The sequence below is a fragment of the Canis lupus genome, chromosome 15, assembly GCF_048164855.1.
Source record: "Canis lupus baileyi chromosome 15, mCanLup2.hap1, whole genome shotgun sequence".
In the NCBI taxonomy this organism is placed as follows: Eukaryota; Metazoa; Chordata; class Mammalia; order Carnivora; family Canidae; genus Canis; species Canis lupus.
This window is the reverse complement of record NC_132852.1, coordinates 60,550,963-60,566,745: the sequence shown is the minus strand read 5'-3', so window position 1 is coordinate 60,566,745 and position 15,783 is coordinate 60,550,963. Positions and strand designations below refer to the sequence as shown.

The 15,783-nt window shown below is 53.7% G+C and overlaps 1 long non-coding RNA gene across 1 annotated transcript; it reads left to right on the top strand.

Moving 5' to 3' along the window:
• The first annotated feature begins 10,038 nt into the window (after window positions 1-10,038).
• LOC140604475 (uncharacterized) lies at window positions 10,039-11,557 on the top strand. The gene is made up of 3 exons (XR_012007338.1): window positions 10,039-10,608; window positions 10,986-11,141; window positions 11,263-11,557. It is a non-coding gene; the product is annotated as an uncharacterized lncRNA (long non-coding RNA).
• Window positions 11,558-15,783: the final 4,226 nt, after the last annotated feature.

Sequence of the window (15,783 nt, the reverse complement as noted above, 5' to 3'; positions counted from 1 at the left end):
AAGGGACACACTTCACAGGAGCCGTCAGCGGAGGCGAGGTAGCTCTGTGTCCTGAAGGTGGGGTGGCTGTGCGCCACGAAGCAGCAGGCCCCCGCACACCCAGAGTAGGTGTCCTCACCTCTGAGATGGAAGGGGCGCAGGGAAGGGCCCATGCGACAATGCCCAGATGGAAGTGGCGGCCCCACCCAGCACCTCCCTGGACGGTGCTCAGGTCAGTGGGAGCACTTGACCTACAGGTGGGTGACCCCTCCTGTGTTCCTCAAATCCGGGTTGGGACAGGTTAGGGAGTTGAGGTTAGTCTCAACCCAGCAGATTTAACAAGAAAGGAGTCCGGGTTTGGAATTGGTGTGGAGTTGATGTGCCCCTGGTGACGTGTGAATACGCATGAGGAGGCCAGGTTGTTCATGAGGCTTCTGCACATCCCGGGCCCAGCCTGGAGGACACAGCCCATCCCTCCAGCTCCGGTGCAACAGAGAAGAGCCTGGTCCTTCCAAACAGAACCTCCACGTGGTGGGAAGGGGAGATGCCAGAGGACCGCAAGGAACCCCAGCTCTTGAAAGGCCAGAGGAGAGCAGGATGTGCAAGGGTCTGTGTGCACACGTGTGTATATGTGGGGTGTGAGTGCTGGTGTCTGTGGGGGGGGTATGGGTTGTGTGTGCATGTGTTGGGGGAGTGGAGGGTGTGGGTATATGCATGTGGGTCTACTGAGGCATGGGTGTGTAGGCATGCATGTGTGAGCATGAGTGGTTGTGGGTGTGCACATGAGTGTGCATATGTGTATGTGGGTGTGGGTGTGCACATGCATGCATGTGGTCGTGTGTGTGCATGTGTGTGGTTGGGGGTGTGCGCATGTGTGTGCACGCATGTGGGTGGGTGTGCCTGCGTGCATGTGGGGGGTGTGCACATGCGTGTATGTGGTTGTGGGTGTGCATTGTGTTTGTGGGGGATGCCTTCCCTGTTGCTTTTATAGTTTTCATTTCACTGATTTCTGTTCTTGTCTTTTCTACCTCCTGCTTGCTCTCGGGTCATTTTGCTCTTCAGTTGTAGGTTCTTGAGCTTAGGTCCTGTGGCTCAGATTATCGATTTAAGACTTCTCTTCTATACGAAAAATCTCCCAGTAAGCACTGTTCTCACTGCTTCCAACAAATTTTCATTTTCATTTGGTTTGAAATATTCTGCAGTTTCTCTGGAGTCTTCTTTGATTTATGGATTATTGAAAGCACGTTCCTTACTCTCCATATATTTGGGGATTTTTCCATCCATCTCCCTGTTATTCACTTCACGTTTAATTTCTCTGTTGTCTGAGCACCTACTTGGTATCATTTCTAGTCTTTTAAATCAGCTAAGGTGTGTTGTATGGCCCAGAATGTGGTCTGTTGTGCTGAGCGCTCCGCATGTTCTGCTGTTGGGTGGAGAACTCCGTAGGTGTAGGTCAGACCCAGGTGGTCACTGCTCTGCAGGCCTCTGCACTGGACACACCCTGGCCCGACTGCTGCATCACTGACTGACAGAGGGCATTGGGTCTCCATCCGCAGGTGTGGGCCTGCACACCTCTCCACATGGTTCTGTTTGCCTTATGTATTTTGATGTACTTTTCACAGATTGTTGGGTGCATGTGTTTAGTGCTACTGTGGCTTCTGGGAGGATCAGCCCCTTTATCCTTATGTTGCTCTTCATCCTTGATCCTTTTTCTTGTTCAAAAGTCAATATGGTCCAAAATTAATAGAGTTCCCCCAGCTTTCTTTCAATCAGTGTCTGATGAGCAGGATGGCAGTTCTTTCTCCATGTCTTTCTTTAAATCAATCTAAATATCTACTTTAATAAGGATCTCCCACAGACAACATACAGTTGGGTTCCGGCATACTGTACATACAGTACAGTTCACTCTGTGAGTCTCTGTCTCCTAATTGTCTCAATCAAAATGATTATCAAAAAAAAAAAAGATTATCAACATGATTGGATCGATATCTACTATCTTCATGACAGTTTTTTATTCATACTATTGCTTATGTCCTGTTTCCCCCCTTCATATTGTGCCTTTTGTGGTTTTGCGAGCATTTTATAGGGTTGGTTGTTATATTTTCTTATCATTGCATTTATACTTCTTTTTATAATTTGAGTTGTTGCCTTAGAGATTACACTGTGCAGTTTTAACTAATCCTAGCTCACCTTCAAAGTGATACCCTACAGCTCCACGGGCACAGAGGCGCTGCCTGTCTCTAAATTGTGCCTTTGCCTTGATATCATTTCTTTCACTTAGTCACCCTACATATTGTTGCTATTGGTTTGAAAAACAATTAGTCTTCAGATCAACTAAGAACAACGCCTTGAGCTACAGCCTGTCCAGCAGCCTTCTGGTCACAACGAGGAGGCGAGGATCTGATGATCTCCTACTTGGAGGATCCCTTCTAACATTGTCCTGCCATGGCTGGTGGCAATGGGTTCCCTCCACTTTGTCTTAGAAATTACCTATTTGTCCTTCCATTTTAGAGGATTACTCCTCCAGGTACGGAATTCTGCGTTTGGTGGTCCAGGCACACACATATCACACATTTGACGCAGTCCAGCGGTTCTGCCTCTTTCTTCCTCCATCGTTTCCCTTTGCAGCTCAGTGAGCTTTCCTTGATGTATTCATCACGGTTCTCCAGAGAAGCAGAACTAACAGGATGTCGGCAGCTAGAGAGAGATTTTCAGGAATTGGCTCCTGTGAGTGTGGCACCACCCAAGTCCGCACAGTGGGTCAGTGAGCTGGAACCTCAGGCAGGGCTTCTTCTGCTGCAGGAGACCTAGGTCTGTGCTCTGAGGGCCTTCACCTCACTGGACCAGGCCCTCCCACATTGAGGACGGCTCTTTGCTCTACTCAGGGGCAGAGTGCATGATGTACGTGTCAGCCACATCTCAAAAATATCTTCACAGCAAATTTTTTTTTTTTTTTTTTACCAAAAACGGCATCATAGCCTAGCCAAGCTACATAAAATTAACCCTCACCACTGGGCACCTGTACACGTCTCCTTAATCCTCAACTTAAGACAGTAGCAGCTGTACTACAGCAATTAGCCCTTGAGTGGGGGCAGGGCTAGAAGTTATCATCCATTAGAGTTTTATGGGACTGGAATGAACATATATGTGGAGAAGAAAACATTTACGGATGGTAGCAGAGGGCAAGAAGCTGGGGTCATTGTTCCTGGGTTCCCGGATGATCCACCGAGATTGACTGCTCCCCTCGTAGCAGAGAAAGGCTGATGACAATTCCCAAGCAAGAAAGTGACCTAAGGTGTTTTTTTTTCTTTTTTTTTTTTTCAATGACCTAAGGTGTTTTAAGAGTAGAATCAGCTGTGCACTAGTAAAAGCTTCACAATCACCTCTCGGAAAAAATAACAGGGATAAAATAATATACATAGCGCCTTTGTAGAGCATGCTCGCCGTACAGATGCAATTGCCGCAGAAATACCCTCAAGAAAATAGTAAGAAGTGATAACGTAATTAGAAAGTGATGAAGTTTGAGGGTCTGTTGACTTTGCTGTTTTTTTTCCAGCTTTATTGAAGTATAATTGACAAAATTGTAATCTATTTAAAGTGTATGCTGTGATGATTTGATAGACTTACATGCTGAAATAATCACAACAAGCAGGGTAATTAACACATCACTTCACAGCGTCACCTTCTTTTTTTCTCTTGGTGAGAACGTCCCTGATCCACTTCCTCTACCCATTTCCAGGGTGTAGCACACACTGCTGGCCGTGGTCACCGTGCTGCACGGTCTCCCCCACATGCTGACTTTGTGACTGGAAGTTTGGCCGACACCCCCCTCCTACCACCCCCAGCCCAAGGCAACCACGATTATACTGCCTCTGTGAGTTCAACCTGTTTATCTAGATTCTACGTGTAAGTGACACGAGGCAGGATTTACCCTTCTCTGGCTTCCTACGCTGAGGATAATACCCCTGGGTTCATCCACGTTGTTGCAAACCGTAGGATTTCCTTCTTTATATGGGTGAATACATCCCATCATATATGTGTTTTCTATCATACTTAGTAGTACATGGACCAGTTTCCTTATCCATTCACCCATCAACGGGCGCTCAGGATGTTTCCATATCTTGGCGATTGTGGACAAACCTACAGCAAACGTGGGGTGTATCACATATAAAAATCAATTCAAAATGGATTAAAGACTTGAACATGAAACCTGAAACCACAAAAATCATAGAAGAACATATCGGGAAAAACTCCTCGACATCGGTCTTGGCAGTGATTTCTTGGATCTGACACCAAAAGCAAAGGCAATGAAAGCAAAAATAAACAAGTGGGACTATATCACACGAGAAAGCTTCTGCACGGCGCAGGCAACAGAACGAAAAGGCAGCCGGTGGAAGGGGAGAAAATATTTGCAAAGCATACATTTAATAACAGGATAATATCTGGAATAAATAAGGAAATTATATAATTTAATAGCAAACAAACAAAAAGCATTTAAAAATGGGCAAGGTACCTAGAAAGAAGACAGCCAATCCAGATGGCCCATGGGCCCGTGAAAAGACGCTCAACATCACTCACCACCAGGGAAACGCAAATCAAACGCACAGATGTCCCTTCACACGTGTCAGGATGGCCGGCCTCTAGAAGGTCGCCAGGTTGGTGCTGGCGGAAATGCAGAGACAGGGGCAGCCCGGTGCTTGCTGGGAGTGCCACCCTGGGACACAGTGTGCAGGGGCCCCAGAGACCAGAGGTAGGACAATCACATGGCTTGCCATCCTGAGCTCAGCCGGCCCGGCCGCCCCCTGCGAGGCACCACATGCTGCTTTTACAGGAGAAACGAGGATCCCTCATTTGCAGGCTCTGGAGACAGACCCTTCTGAAGCCAAGTTCTCCTCACACAGACAACATTCCCTTACGCTGAACAAAATTGGAAAGGAAGGCAACTCATTCACTCAGAAGGAGTTTCCTCAAGGAGTTCAAAACTTTGTCCCCTGAGACAAGTGCCGAGCTCCCAATAGGAAGGGGACCCAAGTAAACTCCCAGTCTCGAGACCCAGCATCACCCCAGACCCCGCTTCTGCCCACCGGGGAGGGGCAGGGCTGGCGCCAAAGCCTCCCTCCTGGGCAGCAAACCCACAAGCCCTCAGAGGTCAGCTTTCCTGTTTTCCTGGTGGGGACCCCAAGGCTCCTGCTGGCAGGGACCCCCCTGAGGTCACACAGCAAGACAACGAGGGGTCGGGGCCAGAATCCTCCCTGGGCCTTGGCATGTTCCGATGCTCGCTGAGGCCAGTGCAGCACGGGGCCGCCACGACAAAGGCAGAGCAGGTGTGCGAGGCTCCGGGAGCCAGAGCCACCGGCCAGGTAAGCCGAGGTCCTGTTCCCTCTAATCGTGTGGGCCAGCAGCATCCCCTCCCACCCCAAGCTGGGGGACATATGTCCTGAGGACCTGACAGGCTCTCAGTTACAAAACTTCATGAGTCACCAGCCTGCTACTGTTTTAGGGAAGATTGGGGAAATCTGCTCCAAGGGGCACCATAGCCCTGTGATGATTCAGCAGCAGCAAATATTGATGCCAAGCGCTCCGGGGGAAGGGGGACCGTGTTGCCAGGTTCTACAGGCCTGGCTCCTGAGCCACAAGCACCCCGACCGCAGCCCTTGCTCTGATGGTCACCAGCTCTGGGGACGGGGACCCGGATACCCTGTGTCCCTTACATCACCCCTTTAGGGACTCTTTCCAGATACCTGCAGACAGGTAGAAGGCACACATTGCACACTAAATCCCAGGAGGCTCCTACACAGGCATGGGGGGCTGGATCGTGTCTCCTCTCTACCTCCCAGGACCTCAGAACAGGTCTCTACGTGGAGAGGGGTCCTTAAAGAGGTGATGAGGCAAACGAGGTCACTAGAGTGGGCCCTGCTCCAGTGTGACTGTGTCCTCATTAGAAGAGGACATCAGGATGCAGACCCGCACCGAGGGACGACCCCGGGAGGACCCGGGAAGGACATGGCTGTCCGCTCACCCAGAGGAGGCCTCAGGAGGGACCCCTCCCACCTGGATCTCGGATGTCCAGCGCCAGGGGAGGACGGATGCTGTTCCAGCTCCTGGCCCCCGGTGCCTGGTCACGGGGCCCGAGCTGCCAGATGCCGGGGCCGCCTCGTTGGATCGGCCCGGTAACTGGGAGGGAGGTGGTGCAAACCCACTTGACACTCAGGATGACAACGCTCGCAGGTGGGCTCTTAGGGCAGAAAGCTGACCATCGTGCTGCGGTGACATCGGGAGTACTTTAGGCCGTTGGGCTTTCTGGACATAGTTCTGTTTGCTTGTAGAGAACAACTGAAGGAGTCGGAGCAGCTTTCAAAGCTCCGCTGGGCAGACACGTAGCTGGTTCATGTAGCCGGCCTACATGCAGTCACACGGAAGGCCGTCAAGTGGCTTTCCCGAGAAGCAGGTTGGCTCCACCTGATTCTTACAGATACAAAAACATCAAGTTCAAGTCACAGTAATTCCAGGGAGCACAGGCCATTGTCCCCAGGGAATCTGGACGCCCCCAGGACCGATCTGGCTTCCGTCCTACTCTGTGGAGGTGGGAGGAGGCCAGGTGGGGCTCTCAAAATGGTGTGTGGGAGACGTTCGGGTTAAGTTCAAGGGGATCCGTGAACGGCTTTGGGGTCCTGGCTGAGGCGCAAATAAGGCAGGGACTGGTCAGGACGCAGTTGTCACCACGGGTTTACTCTCCTTCATATTCCTAAGTCACACCACGAACAGCATTGGTGGCAAATAAGGGGAGAGGGGTGAACGGCTTTTTACATGTAAAGAGCTCGTACGAGTCAAGAAAATCACGAAGCCAGAGTGCAAAGCGTCCTATCCCAAGGGGATACAGGTGACCAGCACAGATGGGAAGCAAAGTGAGCCAAGACATGTAAACTGGAGCCCCGAGGAGATGCTGTTTTGTCATCCGTACTCGAGGCAGCAAAGGCCAACATGCCTTCACCTTCATTCCTCTGGGGACGGTGCCACCTCGCCCCCCGGATGCACAGCAAAGAGAACACACCCAGCAAAGAGGGAAGGAAAGGTGCGCCCAGGCGAGTGGGTGACCTGAGGTGAGCTGACGGGTGCGTGTGCACAGGGACAGAGCGAGGCAAGTCACAGCAAGAGCATCTGGAGGTCTGCCCAGGCCACGGAGGTCAAGGTGGGCACGCAGAGGTCAAGGTGAGCACGTGGAGGTCAAGGTGGGAACTCTGAGGTCAAGGTGGGCACGCAGAGGTCAAGGTGAGCACACAGAGGTCAAGGTCAGTGCAAATACTGAGGCCAGGCATGGGGTGGAACAAACACCCAGCAGCGGCACCAGCAACCACGCCTTCAGGCCCCTCAGTGTCTCCCCATGCTGTCACCTTGTCACCTGTCACCCTGGTGCCCTGACAGGTTTGGCCTACCCGACCCCCTCACCAAAAGGCAGACCAAAAGCCCCCCGCCAAAGAATGGAGTTTGTGGGGAACTCCAGGGCTTCTGGAAGCTAGGCCTGTGCTCTCATGGACCGAAAGAGGCCACTCAGGGCTCAGGAGAGACCCGGGGGAGAGCCCACAGCAGAGGGTGAGGCCAGGAGAGACCCCCCTCCACGGCTCGGCAACATAAGAGCTCTTCCCAAAGTATCTTTGAGTTTGTGCTTTCAGAGCTATTCAGGAAGAGGAACAGACATAAAAACCAGATACCAGACAAAGGGACACTCGGAGACTGAGAGTGACCTTTTGGAAAAGAAACCAAGTGTTCGGGTAAAAACGGGTCTGAGAGCTGGCCGAGAAAGTATGAGAGGAGAGGCTAAAACCAGACAGAGCGTCGGGGCAGGATGGCCTCCGCTGCACAGGGGGGTTCTGGTCAGTCCCTGGGGTAACATGGAGAAGCTGCTGTCCCGGAGGCCACCAGGAGGTGACGGCACTGATGGGAACAGACCCACAGAGTCCACCTCTTGTGTAACTGCCTGGGAGATGCCAAGGATAAAGGCAGGATTCTAGGAGCTTCCACGAAAACACGCAGGGAGACGTTCGGGTTAAGTTCAAGGGGATCCGTGAATGGCTTTGGGGTCCTGGCTGAGGCGCAAATAAGGCAGGGACTGGTCAGGTCCCTCACCAGCAGAGGGACTAGACCAGCAGAGGGACTAGACCAGTCCCTCACCAGCAGAGGGACTAGACCTGAGTAGACATCCGAAGGGTCCCTGGAAATTCTAGACTCCCAGGGAGGCCCAGGTGGAGCTCTGCACCCAGGCAGGAGCCATACTGAGGGTCCGCCGAGGACCGCCAGACGCACAGAAGCTTCCAGAGGCATCTGGGTTTGTACCTTTCTTGGAAGTTATTTGAAAATGTGCTGCAGCAACAGAAGAAAAAGCCAACAGAGAAAGCAAGAACCCGAGGCCCTCGGCTGCCCTTGGCTAGGTCCCCACGCATCCCGCTGGCTCCAGGCTTGTCTCTCGGGCCTCTCGTGGGCCCATCTCCTCCCTGTGTCCCCTCGTGGCTGTCCTCTCTGCTGGTCTGTGTCCTGATGTCCCCTTCCCACGAGGATGCCAGTCCTATGGGATTAGAGCCCACCCCAGTGGCCTCATTGTACCTCCATCACTGACCCCATCTGCAAACCGTCATGCCTGAGGTCCGGGGGTTCGGGCTTCCCGGGTGGGTCCTGGGGGGACACGGTTCAGCCCCTTGCATGTACTAACATGTTACCCCTGGAAAGAACAGAATGCACAACGCAGATTGCAACACGGTCCGATTTTGCACAACCGATGGAGTGTGAGGAAAGAGAGCCCACCTGGCCGCCGCACCCCGCAGGCCTGTGTTTTACAGCACCCGCTGCCGCATTGGTGCGGGTGGGTCCCTTCACATGGCCCAGAGCTTGGGTTTTCGGGCACGGTTGGTGAGGGCGGGTATTTTTCTCTCTCTCCTCCTGTGAACACCTGCCCTCAGCCACCTCCACCAGCCCACGTGGGGATCTCGGGGTTCTGGCCGTCGGTCGGTCCCCTCGGCCCTCGCAACCTGGTGACGTGGTGCAGCCCCTCTTGCCCGGAGCCTGCGCAGGGGGAGGCCGAGGCCCAGCCCGCACGGGCCTGCCCCCCTGGCGCCCAGCGACCCCCGGGCCCAGCAGTCACTAGAAATGCCCCCCAGCGGGCTCTCTTCTTGTCCCCAGAGACACACACCTGTCGTGTGGAGGCTTGTTCCATCTCGCTCTCCCTCTTGCACGTCGTAGTTCTTCTGTCCCGGGAACAGAGGATTTTAAAGCACAAAGTTGCTTTGCCATGTTGACCTACAGGTCCTCGCTTACTGGTTTTTAAATGTCATGACCTATTAGAAATAAGGCAGCCTGCAACTCAGTTACAGGAACGACTGTGACGTGACCGACCGAGACCCTGTACAGGTGACAGAGCGGCGTTACGTCCCGAGACGCGGGGGGAGGCAGGCACAGGAGGCACCGGGCAGGTTAGCAGCCAGGATCGGATCTGCACTGTTCTCCCGAACTTCAGGAGCAGCCCGGGTGTAGGGTGCGCGATGTGAGTGACCCAAGCCCCAGCGTTACGTCAGCATCACTGGGGTCACGTCACTGTCTACACGGGATGACCTCTCGGACAGAGGGGAGGCGGAGTTTTGGCATTGGGACAGGACCATAGAACAGCTCAGTCCCCAGCTGTCTCTGCAGAGCAGGGTCATGTGCATCCTGTTCTGCGACTCATTTTGGCTCACTCATACACTCCTGCACGCACTCGCATGCACATGCTCACATGCACCCACTCACCACTCATGCATATGCTCACGTGTATGCACATTCCTGTACGCACACTCACACACGCAATGTTCTTGCACATGTGCACTCACCTGAACACACATGCACATGCTCACACCCACTCACCACTCATGCATATGCTCACGTGCATGCACATTCCTGTGCACACACACACACAACGTTCTCGCAGATGTGCACTCACCTGTTCACACGTGCACATGCTCACATGCACCCACTCACCATTCATGCATATGCTCACATGCATGCATATACCTGTGCACACACTCACACACGCAACATTCTTGCACATGTGCACTCACCTGTACACATGCACATGCTCACATGCACCACTCACCAATCATACATATGCTCACGTGCATGCACATACCTGTGCACACACACAATGCTCTCACACATGGGTACACACTCACCCACATCCACGTGTACATGCTTGCATGCACATGCTTACATGCATGCACACAATGCATGCAGTCACATGCTTGCACACACATGCTTACCTGCATGTGCTCACACGCATATCCTCACACACCCAAATGCACACATGTGCATGCACACTCGTGCACATGCTCATATGTATGCACTTGTGCACATGTTCACACATGCACACACAGATGCACACATGCACAAGCTCTCACATGTGCATGTGCACACACATTCATGAACACAAACTCGCACTCAGGAGCTCACACTCACATACACATGCTTTCACACACGCAGGTGCCGATGTTCAACGCTGGTGATTCAAACCAGAAGAGACCTCCACGCCTGTTTGGAGGAGACACCTGGTATTTCCTTCATGGGAAGCAAGCGCCAAATGGAAAAGAGTTTTGCCCTCAGCTTTGACAGGTAATCCCGCTTCTGGGAGTTTATTTGAGGAGAAAGTGAAAGTGAGAGGAAACGTTTCTGTAGGAGGAAGTTCTCACAAGTGTGAATTGTAGGAATAGAATTCAACGATGTAAATGCCCATCAACAGATGGGTGTGCAAAGACACTGTGTCACACTGGCCATGCATGCTGTGCAGTCAGTGACATTATCCTTTAAAGCAGGCTTTAATATGTGAAAATTCTACATGCTACATAAAATTTTTGAAAAGCAGGAAAAACACAAAACTGGTAACTATGGTTATCTCTGGGTGGAAGTATCATTGGCAACTTAAATGTTCCTTAGATTTTTTTTGCTTTATTTTCTATTCTTATAATCAGAAGGATATGTGCATTTTCCAGACGTGCATCCTGCCCCGTGGCTCGTCCAGCCCCAGCCCCAAGACATTCTGGGAGCCCCGAGAACTGCACGGGGCCCGTTGGTGCAGAAACAGCACTCCTCATCTCCCCACGCCGTCCCTCCTGCATGTGGACAGGCTCCCGTCACCCTGGCTCCAGGTACCACCTGTTGCCGTTGCCCTTGGCATAGGACTGACACTCACTAGTCACCCAGTAACAAGCTGGCAGCGTGGCTGCCACTCCCCTGAGACCAGTAACCACGTCTCATTTATCTTTGTAGTTCCCATCAGGCCTGGCAAGTCACCTGGACGCTAATGAAGCTCCACACACATCCACACAGTTTGATTTGATTTCAATTAGTTCAGTATTTATCATCCACCAAGAAAAAGCTGATCAAACTGTCTGAGCTCTGCAGGCGTGAGTCTGAGCTGTGTCTCACTTGCCGGTAGAGGCCCGGCCGCAGAAAGCAAATAACTCAGTGCGTCTTGCCGGGCAGCCACCGTTGTCCACACACCCTGGGGTCTGCCCAGGTGTCCACCTGCACAGCGAGGACCCGGAGGGAGCCGGGAGCTGAGGCAGGGCCTTCTGGGGGTGGGGGGGAGCTTGGCGGTTGGCTGCACTTGGCCTGGTTCATCACACTGGGATTTGATGGGGAAGGACGCGGGCAGGGAGCAAGGACACGGGCCAGCATGGGGGACAGGGAAGGGCCGGAGAGTGGCGGGCCATGGGACGCCCTCAGGGACCCTGCAAGGAGACCCAAACTGTGTCCCGGGTGGGGAGGGTGATGCTGGAGCCCCGCTGCAGCTGGGTGGGCAGGCGAGGGATTTAATGAGCACCAGAGTAGACCCTCGGTGCCTCGAGAAGCCAGGTTTTCCTGCCGCAGTGTGGAGGAAGATTCTAGAACACAAACGCTGTGAGGGCAGAGATGTTTGTGTGCTTCACCAATCTGTGCCCCTAGGGCGGGCAATAGGAGGCACCCATTAAGGTCTGTTGAACGCGAAACAGAGCAAGCACTGGAACGAGATGGCTGGCGGCTCCTTCTGGTGCCGGGGACAGGGGACAGGGGTCATCTGCTTCCGAGGCCCAGTCACTGGCTGCCGCAGCTCTGGGCATCGCTGCGGGAGGAGGGGCCCTGCCTGCCGCCCAGGGGCCTGGGGTCACCTGGGAAGCGGGCCCAGAAGCACCCAATGGGGGCAGACCCTACCGGCTGGCGGGGGAGCATCGCCCTTCTGTCCTGCGTCACGGCTTTCTAAGATCCTGAGAACGTGGAAGCCTGTGTCATGGAGGACTGCTGGCTGGGGGATAGCGGGCCTCTGAGGAGAGGTCAAGAGCCAGGTCACGCCGAGCCCCACAGGAGACGAGGTGGCCCCGGTGTCACTGAGCCCCCAGGCCCCCTGCTTTGCTCCACAGGCTGCACGGCTGCGGCAGGCGCGGCCCAGTGGGGTGTGAGCAGGCTCCTGCGGGGGGCCGGGCCCCCCTCTGACCCCCCTAGAGGTGGGCGGGGGCGGGGGTCAGCGCAGGACAGGCCCGGCCGAGCCCACCACCGTCTTGCCGCGCAGCCCGGGGATGAAGAGCGTCTCCACGGCTTTAGAAGGTTGAAGAGAATCCACAGAGAAGACTGCTTCCTGGAGCGTGAGCACCGCGTGGGATGCGGATCCCGTGAACCTGAACCAAGTTTTATTGGCGCAGAGACGCGGGGGCCTTGGCGCTCGCCGCTGACTTCCGGCTGTGGCGCAGTGGCAAGTGGTGACAGGAGCGTGTGGCTCTCGCAGCAGGAGCCACTCGCCCCCAGCCCTTCGGGGTCTGCAGGCGCTGCCCGCGGCGGGGAGCAAGGGCTGCACACCAGCACCCCCGCTCAGGGCCGAGGCTGGCTGTCCGCGCGCTGGGGACGTCCTCTGAGGCCCCAGAGGTCCTGTCCCGGCGGGAGAACAGCAGGTCGCGGGCCACACGCTCATTAGCCCCGCTGCCCAGGGAGCCTCATGCCCCCAGGCCTCCCGCACCGTGTACCCCGCACGCAGTAAATGCACGTGTACCCGGACCAGTGGACGGTCCCCGTAGGCCCCGTGCTGGGGGTGGTCAGAGGGAGCCAAGCCGGGGTGACCAGGTGGGGGAGCAGGCTGTGGAAGCCAGAAGGAGCTCCCCGAGGTGCCCCAGGGCCCAGGTCGGGTGGCGGCGGGCAGGCTGGCGGGCGGCCCTGGGCAGGTGGGGACAGGGACAGCTCTGAGCTGGGAAGGAACTAGCACATCTGGCCTGGGTTGGCTGCGTGGGGGCAAGGGGCACGGCCCGGTGTCCACAGGCCCGCAATGGGCCGGAGGCCAATAGGCAACATCTCCCAGCGGCCAGATGGGAGGAAGCACATCCAAGCTGGGGCCTGGGCGGCGGCAGGGAGCCCGCGGGGCATCTTGTGTCCGAAGCAGAGCTGCGGGGGGCAGCACCAGCCTGGGCCCGAGGCCCTGGAGGGGTGAGGAGGGGCTGCTGGGCCCTGCAGCCACCACCTCCCCTGCCACCTCCACCACTCCCACCTGCCTCTGGGTTGCACGACCGCCCCGGGAAGTGCCTGAGGTCGGGGGAGCACCTTCCCCACCACCCACGCAGTCCTGGAGCCTCTGGTGTCCTCCAGGAATGAGAACCTGGCCCGTGAGCCCTCCATCTGCAAGGGGGCCCTAGCCGCCCCATCTTCACCCCCGTGAGTCACTCGGGTCGCCTCTGACTATGGGGAACCCCAGGTCCCACCTGACGGGCCTGTGGCCAGTCTGTGGGCAGATCTCAGGGTGGGGGGGGGGGGCGTGAAAGCCAGGTGTCTCGAGCCCTGAGGATGTGATCTCTGCAGCCCTGGGTCCCCACCCCAGCCGCTCTTGTGGCAGCGGAGATGGAACTAATGAGCCTGAGGGGTCACCACCCGATCTTCATATTAGCACCCGTCTTTCCTGCGTCTTCAAGGACTCGGGACAGAACGTTTGTCCAGGGCCGTATTATAGTAAAACCCCAGCCGCGTCGATTCTGCTGTTTATCATGATGCTTATCATCACTTGTATTTTATCGGCCAGACGTCTGGGGCAATTTTCTTTTCATTCGCATGAGACTCTATTATTCTGCAATCACAGCAGAGAAAGGGGGATGTTTATTTGAAGGAGATGCAGTTTCTCTTTACAGAATTTATGTAGAATGTCTCCTAATGCATTTTTAAACTGAAATCCGAGAAGCAATTTTCATGCCAGCTACTATCCTGCAGAGACACGAGAATTTGGCGATTGGCATAAAAAGAAAAAACACATGTAACTTTATCAGTTAGGGAAAAAAAAATGTGAATGATAAAATTGTCCTTCTTTTCCAGAAAGCAGCACATGTAAATTTTTTTAAATAAAATCTTTAAAAAGTAGAAAGTCTTACTTAGGTGGCGAATCCTGAAATACATGGGAAAGAGAAAGGAAGGTAAGTCACCTGGAACCCGACCAGCTGGAGAGAAGTGGTCCTGACAGTGCAAACTTGCTCCCCGGCTTTATTCTGTGCAGCAAACACACTTACTAGCTGGGCAACGTCGCTCTCGTGGCTTCCCCCAGCAGGGGGACCAACCCAGGGTGATATATGAACAATGATTTCCCTTTTGTCATTGACCCAGGGGCCATTATTTAATTTATTTATTCCTGAGAGACACGGAGAGAGGCAGAGACCCAGGCAGAGGGAGAAGCAGGCTCCATGCAGGGAGCCCGATGTGGGACTCGATCCCGGGACCCCAGGGTCACGCCGTGGGCTGAAGGCAAGTGCTAAACCACTGAGCCACCTAGGGATCCCCTGTACCGGAATTTAAATAAAAACTTTAAAAGGAAGAAAGAAAAAGAAAGAAAGAAAGAAAGAAAGAAAGAAAGAAAGAAAGAAAGAAAGAAAGAAAGAAAGAAAGAAAGAAAGAAAGAAAAAGAAGGGAGGAAGGCAGGCGATGGCGAGCCTACTTTAGGTACAAGAACCCCACAGAGAGCTGCAGGTGTTGCCCCAACACTCCTGCTACCAGGAGGACGTGGAACCTGCAGTCAGAAGTTGACAAAAGGAGAAAAAATAAGTGGGAAATATCAGAAAGGGAGACAAAACATGAAAGACTCCTTTTTTTATTAATAAATTTATTTTTTATTGGTGTTCAATTTGTCAACATACAGAATAACACCCAGTGCTCATCCCGTCAAGTGCCCCCCTCAGTGCCCGTCACCCAGTCACCCCCACTCCCAGCCCTCCTCCCCTTCCATCACCCCTACTTCATTTCCCAGAGTTGAGAGTCTTTATGTTCTATCTCCCTTTCTGATATTTCCTACCCATTTCTTCTCCCTTCCCTTATATTCCCTTTCACTATTATTTATATTCCCCAAATGAATGAGACCATATAATGTTTGTCCTTCTCCGATTGACTTACTTCACTCAGCATCATACCCTCCAGTTCCATCCACGTTGAACCAGATGGTGGGTATTTGTCATTTCTAACGGCTGAGGAATATTTCATTGTATACAGAGACCACATCTTCTTTATCCATTCATCTGTCGATGGACACCGAGGCTCCTACAGGAGAGACTCCTAACTCTGGGAAATGAACTAGGGGTGGTGGAAGGGGAAGGGACCTGGGGGTGGGGAGGACTGGGTGGTGGGCACTGACGGGGGCACTTGACGGGATGAGCACTGGGTGTTATTCTGTACGTTGACAAATTGAACACCAATAAAAAGTAAATTTATTTATTTTTTTTTAAAAAGAAAAGCTTGGGAAGGAGCCGCCAGGAGATGTATTTGAAAGAAGTAGACAGTTTCTTTTTCTTTTTTTTT